The sequence below is a fragment of the Hyla sarda genome, chromosome 5 (assembly GCF_029499605.1).
Source record: "Hyla sarda isolate aHylSar1 chromosome 5, aHylSar1.hap1, whole genome shotgun sequence".
Classification (NCBI taxonomy): Eukaryota; Metazoa; Chordata; class Amphibia; order Anura; family Hylidae; genus Hyla; species Hyla sarda.
The window spans coordinates 230827917-230840525 of NC_079193.1; the positions used below are offsets into that span (position 1 = coordinate 230827917).

At 40.4% G+C, this 12609-nt stretch overlaps 1 protein-coding gene across 1 annotated transcript in view; it reads left to right on the plus strand.

The window, feature by feature from the left end:
• CDKAL1 (CDK5 regulatory subunit associated protein 1 like 1) overlaps positions 1-12609 on the plus strand; it is a 1066055-nt gene that overhangs the window by 709371 nt on the left and 344075 nt on the right.

Sequence of the window (12609 nt, forward strand, 5' to 3'; positions counted from 1 at the left end):
CTGCCTGTGTGACTGTACCCTAAAAACACTACACTACACTAACACAAAATAAAATAAAAAGTAAAAAACACTACATATACACATACCCCTACACAGCCCCCCTCCCCTCCCCAATAAAAATGAAAAACGTCTGGTACGCCACTGTTTCCAAAATGGAGCCTCCAACTGTTGCAAAACAACAACTCCCAGTATTGCCGGACAGCCGTTGACTGTCCAGGCATGCTGGGAGTTTTGCAACAGCTGGAGGCACCCTGTTTGGGAATCACTGGCATAGAATACCCCTATGTCCACCCCTATGCAAGTCCCTAATTTAGGCCTCAAATGCGCATGGCGCTCTCACTTTGGAGCCCTGTCGTATTTCAAGGCAACAGTTTAGGGACACATATGGGGTATCGCCGTACTCGGGAGAAATTTCTTAACAAATTTTGGGGGGCTTTTTCTCCTTTCACCCCTCATGAAAAGGTGAAGTTGGGGTCTACACCAGCATGTTAGTTTAAAAAAAAAATTTTTTTACACTAACATGCTGGTGTTGCCCCATACTTTTCATTTTGACAAGAGGTAAAAGGGAAAAACGCCCCCCAAAATTTGTAATGCAATTTCTCCCGACTACGGAGATACCCCATATGTGGGCGTAAAGTGCTCTGGGGGCGCACAACAAGGCCCAGAAGGGAGAGTGCGCCATGTACATTTGAGGTGATTTGCACAGGGCTGGCTGATTGTTACAGCGGTTTTGACAAACGCAAAAAAAACAAAACCTCACATGTGACCCCATTTCGGAAACTACACCCCTCACGGAATGTAATGAGGGGTGCAGTGAGAATTTACCCCCCACTGGTGTCTGACAGATCTTTGGAACAGTGGGCTGCGCAAATTAAAAATTTTGTACAGCCCACTGTTCCAAAGATCTGACAGACACCAGTGGGGGGTAAATGCTCACTGTACCCCTTGTTACGTTCCTCAAGGGGTCTAGTTTCCAAAATGGTATGCCATGTGGGGTTTATTTTGCTGTCCTGGCACCATAGGGGCTTCCTAAATGCGACATGCCCCCCGAGCAAAATTTGCTCTCAAAAAGCCAAATATGACTCCCTCTCTTATGAGCATTGTAGTTTGCCCGTAGTGCGCTTCAGGTCAATTTATGGGGTACCTTCATACTCATAAGAGATGGGGTTACAAATTTTGGGGGGGTATTTTCTGCTATTAACCCTTGCAAAAATGTGAAATTTGGGGGGAAACACACATTTTAGTGAAAATTTTTTTTTTTTTTACGTATGCAAAAGTCGTGAAACCCCTGTGGGGTATTAAGGCTCACTTTATTTCTTGTTACGTTCCTCAAGGGGTCTAGTTTCCAAAATGGTATGCCATGTGGGGGTTATTTTGCTGTCCTGGCACCATAGGGGCTTCCTAAATGCGACATGCCCCCGAGCAAAATTTGCTCTCAAAAAGCCAAATATGACTCCTTCTCTTCTGAGCATTGTAGTTCGCCCGTAGTACACTTCAGGTCAACTTATGGGGTACCTCCATACTCAGAAGAGATGGGGTTACAAATTTTGGGGGGTATTTTCTGCTATTAACCCTTGCATACATGTGAAATTTGGGTGGAAACACACATTTTAGTGACATTTTTAAAACATTTTTTTACATATGCAAAAGTCGTGAAACACCTGTGGGGTATTAAGGCTCACTTTATTCCTTGTTACGTTCCTCAAGGGGTCTAGTTTCCAAAATGGTATGCCATGTGGGTATTTTTTCCTGTTCTGGCACCATAGGGGCTTCCTAAATGCAACATGCCCCCCAAAAACCATTTCAGAAAAACGTACTCTCCAAAATCCCCTCGTCGCTCCTTCGCTTCTGAGCCCTCTACTGTGCCCGCCGAACACTTTACATAGACATATGAGGTATGTGCTTACTCAAGAGAAATTGGGCTACAAATATAAGTATACATTTTCTCCTTTTACCCCTTGTAAAAATTCAAAAATTGGGTCTACAAGAACATGCAAGTGTAAAAAATGAAGATTGTGAATTTTCTCCTTCACTTTGCTGCTATTCCTGTGAAACACCTAAAGGGTTAAAACGCTGACTGAATGTCATTTTGAATACTCTGGGGGGTGCAGTTTTTATAATGGGGTCATTTATGGGGTATTTCTAATATGAAGACCCTTCAAATCCACTTCAAACCTGAACTGGTCCCTGAAAAATTGTGATTTTGGAAATTTTGTGAAAAATTGGAAAATTGCTGCTGAACTTTGAAGCCCTATGGTGTCTTCCAAAAGTAAAAAATCGTAAATTTTATGATGCAAACATAAATTGGACATATTGTATATGTGAAAAAAAAAAATAATTATTTGGAATATCCATTTTCCTTACAAGCAGAGAGCTTCAAAGTTAGAAAAATGCAAAATTTTCAATTTTTTCATCAAATTTTGGAATTTTTCACTAAGAAACGATGCAAGTATCGACAAAATTTTACCAATAGCATAAAGTAGAATATGTCACGAAAAAACAATCTTGGAATCAGAATGATAGGTAAAAGCGTCTTAGAGTTATTAATGCTTAAAGTGACAGTGGTCAGATGTTCAGAAAACGCTCTGGTCCTAAGGTGTAAAATGGCCTGGTCCTTAAGGGGTTAAGGAGTGTAGATGAGTTGGGTACAAAAATTCAATTTTTATGTTCACATGACAGAACCAAAAACAGTTTACTACACAGATGTGAATGCATCCTTATTAATGTAAAAAAAAAAATGTAAAACACATTTTCTAACTGAGCACATGACTTCTTCATATTTACTAATGTATCGCTTTAACACCTTTTAAAGGGGTTATCCACCATAAGGTGATTTTAGTAGTACGTACCTGCCAGAACTGGGTATTTTCTGTTAAATTTTGTTCTCTAAATTGAAAACCCCATAGTTCCATAATTTGTAAGTATGATGTAACTTTCCTTCCTCCCACACATCAGCCACTACATCCATTAAAACACACCTGTGATCCCTTCAATGAAATCACCAGTGTTTTATAATCAGGGTGCCTACTGCTGTTGCAAAATGATCTCTCTCCCACCCAGCGGTTGCTCCACCCATTGAGGCAGGACAGACTCCCTCTGATCACCTGACTAGTGATGTCAGGTCTCGACGCACTGCAACCTGGGAAATCCCAAGACCTGAGTATTTTGTATGCTGTTGAAAATAAATATTGGGGCAATAATCACAGGAGAATTGTTAGACCACGTCACACACAGGTACAGACACTATATTAAGAACTACGCTAACTTTACAGCCCCTGTAGCATAATGAAATAAAAAATATCCCTGGAATACCCCTTTAAGGATGCATGGCGTACATGTACACCCTGTGCCCACTACCGTTCTATGAAGCATGCTCAGGAGCTGAACGCGTGTCATAGCGGGATTGGACTCGTGGCTAATACCAGATATTACTAATTGGAGTGATGTTCAGCATTAACTCTCTATGGTTATGGTGTCTAAAATGTAAAAAATATGATCATGTTAGTTCAGCTGAGCTGATTGGGACTCACTTTGCTGAGAAATCGGCACTCCAATGCTGCAGGAAGCCATAGCAGCCTGGAGCAATGAAGCCCCGATAGTACTGATCCATTGATATTCTATGAAATCCCCTATAGTGACTAAAAATAGTAAATAAAAGGTTAATAAAAAAGTAAATAAATGTGAATATGCCCATTCCCTAATAAAGTTTGAATCTCTTCCCTTTTCCCATTTTGTGGTATGTGGTATCGTCGCATGCTTAAATGTCTGATCTATTAGAACATAATGTTCATTAAACCGTGCGTCAATGGTGTATATGTTAGTCCAGAATTGCGTATTTTCGGTCACTTCAAATATATATATATAAAAAATATTAAGTTCAGTGGTACAAATAAAAACATAGTTCAGAAAAATGAGCCATCAACATAAAGTATTGAGATGAACTTTTTTTATTGACCAAATACTTATTTCCCCCCCATAATTTGCAAATAAATTCTTTAAAAAATCAGACAATGTGAATTTATGGATTTTTTTTCTCATTATGTCTCTCATATTTGAGGTATACCTATGATCAAAATTACAGCCCTCTCGTCTTTTTAAAGGGGAGAACTTGCACAATTGGTGTCTGACTAAATACTTTTTGCCCCACTGTATAGGAAAAATAAGAGTTATAGGGGTCAGATGAGGACAATTTTAAGTACAAAAAGTTGTTTTAAAAGTTGTAAATTAAATTAAACCTATATAAATCGAGTATCATCGTAATTGTATGGATGTACAGAATAAAGATAATGTTAAATTCTGGAGTGCCCCAAAAGTTTCAAAATATTTCATGATATTTTAATAGTGCAAGTTTTCCCTTGGTGATCACCAGTTGCCAATGTTTTAACCCCTTCCCGCAGAATGTCATATATAAACGTCGGGTTGTGCAGTGCGTTCGCGCATCCCGACGTTTATAAATGACATTCAGTTAACCCGGCGATGCGCAGCATCGCACGGGTTAACTGGCAGAAGTCCCGCTGTTTCCAGCAGGGGACAACTTCTGCTTCACCCTCAGGACCATCCATTGATGGTCCTGGTCAGCGATCACTGTGATTGGTCCCTGTGGACCAAGCACAGTGATCTGGGGTGAAAGTTCAGATCCCCCGCACTGCCCGCCCCTGGAAGTCGGGCAGAACGGGGGACGATGGCTGCGGGGGCTCGTGGCATAGGTGGGGGAACACGTGGGGACCGGCGGACTTACCCGAACCAGCGGCGGGACCGGCCACGTGGACGAGCAGCAACGGGACCGGCAGGTAAGTATATGGTCCTCAGAAGCAGCAGTGAAGATCTTCACTGCTGCTTCTAGGAGTCTGAAAACTACAACTCCCAGCATGCCTAGATAGTCTTTGGCTGTCTGGGCATGCTGGGAGTTGTAGTTTTGCAACATCTGAAGGGCCCCAGTTTGGAGACCATTGTATAATGGTCTCCAATCTGTGCTCTTCCAGCTGTTGCAAAACTACAACTCCCAGCATGCACTGACTGTCCAGGCATGCTGGGAGTTTTAGTTCAGCAACATCTGGCCCTTCAGATGTTGCCGAACTACAACTCCCAGCATGCCCTTCAGCTGTCTGGGCATGCTGGGAGTTGTAGTTTTGCAACAACTGGAGACACCCTGGTTGGGAAACATTGTCTGTTTCTAACTGTGTTTCCTAACCTGTGTGCCTCCAGCTGTTGCAAAACTATAACTCCCAGCATGCACTAACAGACCATGCATGCTGGGAGTTGTGGTTTTGCAACAGCTGGTGCACCCCCCCCCCTGTGAATGTACAGGGTACATTCACATGGACGAGGGTTTTACAGTGGGTTTTTCGCTGCAAGTTTGAGATGCAGCAAATTTTGCGCTGGGAAACTCTCTGTAATCCCCCGCCCATGTGACTGTACCCTAAAAACACTACACTACACCAACACAAAATAAAATAAAAAGTTAAAAACACTACATATACACATACCCCTACACAGCCCCCCTCCCCCAATAAGAACGTCCGGTACACCACTGTTTCCAAAGCAGAGCCTCCAGCTGTTGAAAAACAACAACTCCCAGTATTGCCGCACAGCCGTTGACTGTCCAGGCATCCTGGGAGTTTTGCAACAGCTGGAGGCACCCTGTTTGGGAATCACTGGCGTAGAATACCCCTATGTCCACCCCTATGCAAATCCCTAATTTAGGCCTCAAATGCACATGGCGCTCTCACTTTGGAGCCCTGTCATATTTCAGGGCAACCGTTTAGGGCCACATATGGGGTATCGCCGTACTCGGGAGAAATTGCGTTACAAGGTTTGGGGGGCTTTTTCTTTAACCCTTCATGAAAAGGAAATGTTGGGGTCTACACCAGAATGTTAGTATAAAAAAATTTAATTTTTTACACTAACATGCTGATGTTGCCCTATACTTTACATTTTCACAAGAGTTAAAAGGGAAAAACGCCCCCCAAAGTTTGTAATGCAGTTTCTCCTGACTACGGAGATGCCCCATATGTGGGCGTAAAGTCCTCTGGGGGCGCACAACAAGGCCCAGAAGGGAGAGTGCACCATGTACATTTGAGGTGATTTGCACAGGGGTGGATGATTGTTACAGCGGTTTTGACAAACGCAAAAAAAAAAAAACCCCACATGTGACCCCATTTCGGAAAAGACACCCCTCACGGAATGTAATGAGGGGTGCAGTGAGAATTTACCCCCCACAGGTGTCTGACGGATCTTTGGAACAGTGGTCCGTGAAAATGAAAACTTGTACAGCCCACTGTTCCAAAGATCTGTCAGACACCAGTGGGGGGCAAATGCTCACTGTACCCCTTGTTACGTTCCTCAAGGGGTCTAGTTTCCAAAATAGTATGCCATGTGTTTTTTTTTTGCTGTTCTGGCACCTTAGGGGCTTCCTAAATGCGACATGCCCCCCGAGCGAAATGTGCTCCTCTTCTGAGCATTGTAGTTCGCCCATAGTGCACTTCAGGTCAACTTATGGGGTACCTCCATACTCAGAAGAGATGGGGTTACAAATTTTGGGGGGTATTTTCTGCTATTAACCCTTGCAAAAATGTGAAATTTGGGGGGAAACACACATTTTAGTGGAAAAATTATTTTTTTTTTTTTTACATATGCAAAAGTCGTGAAACACCTGTGGGGTATTAAGGCTCACTTTATTCCTTGTTACGTTCCTCAAGGGGTCTAGTTTCCATAATGGTATGCCATGTGTTTTTTTTTTTTTTTGCTGTTCTGGCACCATAGGGGCTTCCTAAATGCGACATGCCCCCCGAGCAAAATTTGCTCTCAAAAAGCCAAATATGACTCCTTCTCTTCTGAGCATTGTAGTTCGCCCGTAGTGTACTTCAGGTCAACTTATGGGGTACCTCCATACTCAGAAGAGAAGGGGGTTACAAATATTGGGGGTATTTCCTGCTATTAACCCTTGGAAAAATGTGAAATTTTGGGGGGAAACGCAAATTTTAGTGAACATTTTATTTTATTTTTTTTACATATGCAAAAGTCGTGAAACACCTGTGGGGTATTATGGCTGGCTTAATTCCTTGTTACGTTCCTCAAGGGGTCTAGTTTCCAAAATGGTATGCCATTTGAGGGTTTTTTGCTGTTGTGGCACCATAGGGGCTTCTTAAATGCAACATGCCCCCCAAAAACCATTTCAGAAAAACGTACTCTCCAAAATCCCCTTGTCGCTCTTTCCCTTCTGAGCCCTCTACTGCGCCCGCCGAACACTTTACATGGACATATGAGGTATGTCCTTACTCAAGAGAAATTGGGCTACAAATATAAGTATACATTTTCTCCTTTTACCTCTTGTAAAAATTCAAAAATTGGGTCTACAAGAACATGCGAGTGTAAAAAATTAAGATTGTGAATTTTCTCCTTCACTTTGCTTCTATTCCTGTGAAACACCTAAAGGGTTAAAATGATGACTGAATGTTATTTTGAATACTTTGGGGGTGCAGCTTTTATAATGGGGTCTTTTGTGGGGTATTTCTAATATGAAGACCCTTCAAATCCACTTCAAACCTGAACTGGTCCCTGAAAAATAGTGAGTTTGAAAATTTTGTGAAAAATTGGAAAATTGCTGCTGAACTTTGAAGCCCTCTGGTGTCTTCCAAAAGTAAAAACTCGTCACTTTTATGATGCAAACATAAAGTAGACATATTGCATATGTGAATAAAAAAATTTTTTATTTGTAATATCCATTTTCCTTACAAGCAGAGAGCTTCAAAGTTAGAAAAATGCTAAATTTTCAAATTTTTCATCAAATTTTAGGATTTTTCACCAGGAAAGGATGCAAGTTACCACAAAAATTTACCACCATGTTAAAGTAGAATATGTCACGAAAAACAATCTCGGAATCAGAATGATAACTAAAAGCATTCCAGAGTTATTAATGTTTAAAGTGACAGTGGTCAGAATTGCAAAAAACGCTCTGGTCCTTAAGGCCAAAATGGGCTTGGTCCTGAAGGGGTTAATATCTACAGTCATTCATGACAAAGAAGGATGATATAAATCTGACAAATCCTTAGACAGTGGCTGTAAAGGACCAGAATCCTTGGAATTTTTTAGCTGGTAGTATTGATTTTAAGTGTGATTTCATTCAAATGTTGCTAGTAAACATGTTTGTGCTTATTGTCTCTTAAAAAGTTGTCTGAAGCAATGTAGCCTTTAAATTCGTAAATAAGTCTGCAGCATAACCTCTATAGCCTTTCATATTTATAGTTTTATCAAGTCAGGATTTAGAAGAGTCTGTTGGAGCTTGATGACCTTCTCATATGCAGTGACAAAAGTGATTTGTTATATACTTATTCTTCACCCTTCTTACACTGTTTGATACTGCAAACCTAGAATTTAATAGTCTATGAAAGATTTCTGTGTCCTTGATGACACAAGCCCTTGCTAGGTCAAATCTTTTGAAGTGTGACTCCGCCATTCCCCCATAAAATAGTATGGCATTCAGCTTTCCACTTTCCGAAAAAAAGAATGAACTGCTCTGATGCTTATCTGTAACCTTTATTGTCTCTTATAGGTTTTGAGTTTTCATTCTTTTTGCTACAACCTGGGAATGTGGTATTGCACATAAACCTAACACAGCCTTACAGTTTTAGCTGTAAAATAGGTAGCATTGGATTTTCTTTGATGCACTATAGTATGTAAGACTGTCCTCCATAGAATTTGTACACAATTTCTTACAAATAATATTGCTCGGATGCTTCTCCCAAAAAATGTATTTTTATTTTATTAAAACAAATACATAAAATTATACTTGCACTTTGGAACATGTTTTCGGTCTGTAATTGACCCTTTCTCAGGCATGTGCATATGGTGATAACACCAATATTTACTTATATCCTCAGAGGTATTTCCGGGAAGGAGAGAATCGGCTGCCGTTTGCTTTAACTGCCCATCTGAAACCATAACTGATGTAGAACAATGGCCAATTAAGTAAATGAATTAGCAAAGTATCATAATAAAATAATACAGTATATGTGAACATATATGTACAACATGACATATTATAATCATACTACAGATGGCTTAGACACTCTCTCTATATGGAGTCTAGAATATAAGCAAAGCATCCAAACAGAACACTAAAAGCATGGGAGCTGAACGGTATGTAAATTTGTACATGTCTTGCAACGCAGGACAAATTTTGATCAACAAACTGTTAAAAACATTGTAAAAATACATACCCCCAACGTTTGAGGTGTCACAAAGTGCGAGTATGTTTTTTATGTGCTATAGAAGTTAAAATTATTTTTGGGATAAGCGCCCAAGCAATATCTAATATGCAAGAATAAATGTTTTTCTGTTTGCACAACTATTTCTGGTAAGCACATTACTTTCCTTTTTTCACACATACAACCTGATGATAGTCCACAAGGAGCATAACCTGATGATATTTCTGTAAATAATTTGCGACAATCTTTGTTAGATTTGGCTTAATACTGTATTAGCCTACAATACTGTTGCACAACACAAAGGGCAAGATTTATTAAAGTAAAAACCTGTTTAACGGTCTATTCACACGTGCAGTATCCTGTGCATATTTCATGCGCAGGATTTGAAGTTGGAGATATGATGCTCCAGATTTCAATGGAAACTAAATGACTGAACACAGCTTCAAATCTGCAACTTCAAATCCTGTGTATCAAATCTGTTCAGAATGCTGTACCTGTGAATATACCCTAAGGACAGGGTCACATGGGGCAGATCTAGAGCGTTTTTCACACTACGCGTGTGCTGACGGCAGACTGCAGAACGAGCTACTGGCTGCGACTGGGTAGCTCTGTCTGTCTGTTTCACGCTGTAGAAATCCGCAACTATGAGTCGACACATAGAGCTACACGGTCTCTCTGTGACTGCTCTCGGCGCATCTGCATTATGAATATACTCTGTGGATGCACCCTGTGTGACCCTGCCCTCAAGATGTTATTAAATAGTTTTTACGTGCAATTGCACGCATGTCAACAAATTGCATTCTTGACTTTGCACTTTACTGACTAACTGTTCAAGTGGCCAGTGGTCAGTTTTTTTTTTAGGACACTAAATATTGGGAATATTTCAGCATTAACTTTAACCACTGTTAAACATGAGAATTGTGCCCCATTAAGTCCCTCCATTTTTCTATACAGTGTCTAGTCTCATTTACTTGTTAAAGGTAAACTGACAAATCAACCTGAATATACAATGTTTTTCTTACCTCAATTGGTTCAGTCATGCCAAGGTATAGCACAATCTTGCATTATGCAAATGAACTCTTAACTCTACTGGAGGCGTGTGTGAAAACGATTTGCCTCTCCTGACACTGTCCCCTTTGTTCCGTTTGTGTTGCCCCACTTATCAAGGAGGAGATGATTATTGATTAGTTGGTGGTGTAAATGGGCACCTGGGGGGGGGGGGGGGCAGAGGTATGGATAGTCTTCAGACCTGCCTCCAGTGCAGTTTAGTTATTTTGCATATTGCAAGATTGTGCAATATCTTGGGAATGGTTGAACGGATTGGGATAAGGAATACATTGTTTTTTACCTAGGATCACCCACACTAACCACCTGTTTATTTGGGTTATTGGGGTTGATCCATCTGTCAGTTTCCCTTTAACATGATGGGGGTTATTTACTAACGTGATCTAGACACTTTTTTTTTTTTTCTCGGGGCTTGCGCACAAATTGTGTTGCACATTTCGTGCAACACAATTTGCGACTGAAAAAACCCGAAAAGAGGGCATGGCCACTGGAGAAAGGGGGCGTGGTCACGACAAAATGGGCATGTCCCTGACCGTATAGAAAAACCCCAACATATTTACTAAAGTTTCCACATAAAATGTGGTGGCTTTGAGCTGGGAAAAACCTGTCGGGAATCAAAACCCACAAAGAAAACACTGCTCTCTTAGTAAATAACCCCCATTGGGTGCTAGACATTCTGGATAGAAGTATTCATCATCATAAAGAACATTCTTAGTTAGACTATTTGTGTGCTCACAAACTCTTGATAGATGTGATAAAATGCAGTCTGTTTGCCAGTGTGTCATCCTCCTGATTCCCATTCAGAGCAGCTCTTCAGTACAACAAAAGGTATGCTGTGTTAGGTAAAGTCATTACCCTTATTTACTAACATGATCCCGACTCTTTTTATCGGGTTATGCGACACAATTTGTTTTCCAATTACTCTGAGTATTTTTTTAACCCGACTAAAGGGGCATGGTTTGCATAATTAGGGGTGTGTTCCCGACATTTTCCTGAAAACCTGACAGTTGTATTTAAAAACCCACCAGAAAAATAGTGAATGACTGAACTTGAAAACCCGACTGCCTTGAGGTGTCGGGAATCTGTTAAAAAGTGTGGGTTTTTTGAAAATCCTATTACTTTGTCCCCTTAGTAGTTTTTTAATTACATTTTTCATATTTTTTTGTAGTTTTTTTGGAATTTCTCTCTTTTGTTTTTAAATCTTGGCTTTCATTAACTTTTTTTTTTCCCTTTTAGTTTGTTAACCCATTAATGACCATGAATGTAAAGTTACGTCCTTGTGAGAGTTACTTTGCTTTATTTATTTGCTTTATTTTTCCTGTGCAACACTTTTTTTTCCCCCCGTACGACAATTTAATATCGTGCGAAAGAATTTTCCTGACATGTGAAAAATGTATAAATATGTGTGAGGAAAAATAGTCTGGGGAAAAAAATAACACTCTGAAAATAACGTGACACGCTTAGTAAATCAGGGCCATTGTGTTACTATACTTCTTGGCAAATACTTTATACCTATATACCTATTTATATGCTATCCAGAGATAATCTTCCTCTTAGACTCTGTATAGACAATATAGAAGCATGAATGTATGCTAAAGGCCTGTCCTGGTGGCATAATGCATTAATAAAAATAAAAGATACTTACCTGCCTGATCCCCTCAATGCTGAACTACCCCAGGCCTTCTGGGTCCCTGCTGCTCACTGTTTCCGAATACTGTTTTGGTAAATACCCACTCAACCAATGACTGTCTGCAGCTGTGTCTTGCCTCAGGCAGTGGTTGGCTGAGCAGATATTTTAGGCATGTCTAGTCAGGAAGCAGTGGGGATCTGTGCACCCATAAAATGGCAGTGACAGGGAATTAGGAAAGTGAGTAAGTATTTCAATAGGTCATGCAAAGGCTGTACTTGTCACTCACTATTGCATTCACTTTCTTCCTGAGTCTTCTGTGCTGTGTTGGGTCTCTTCATCCAGTAACTGCAGGCTGCTCTGTGACTCCTCTCTGTTTTCAGGCCGCAGTCTGATAGGACAGGAGTGAGCACAGAGAAATGCTAATTCTGTCCTCACTTCCTGAACTTTTTCCCTGCTTGAGCTTCAGCTAGGAAAAAGATGATGTTGCGGCCTGACAGGACCATGTCCTGGGTGTTATGGGGACAAGTCGTTTTTTTATTTTCTATTTTTATTTTTTATTTTATATCATTTCTATAAAAAGGAGAAACATTTTTTATGAAGCTTATTAGAAAGGTTAATGTTTTGCCAAGATGTACAACATATAAAAAGTTTGATTATGTCAGTGCCAATTTAACATACAAAGAACCATAGTTAGAGAATACTTTGTAT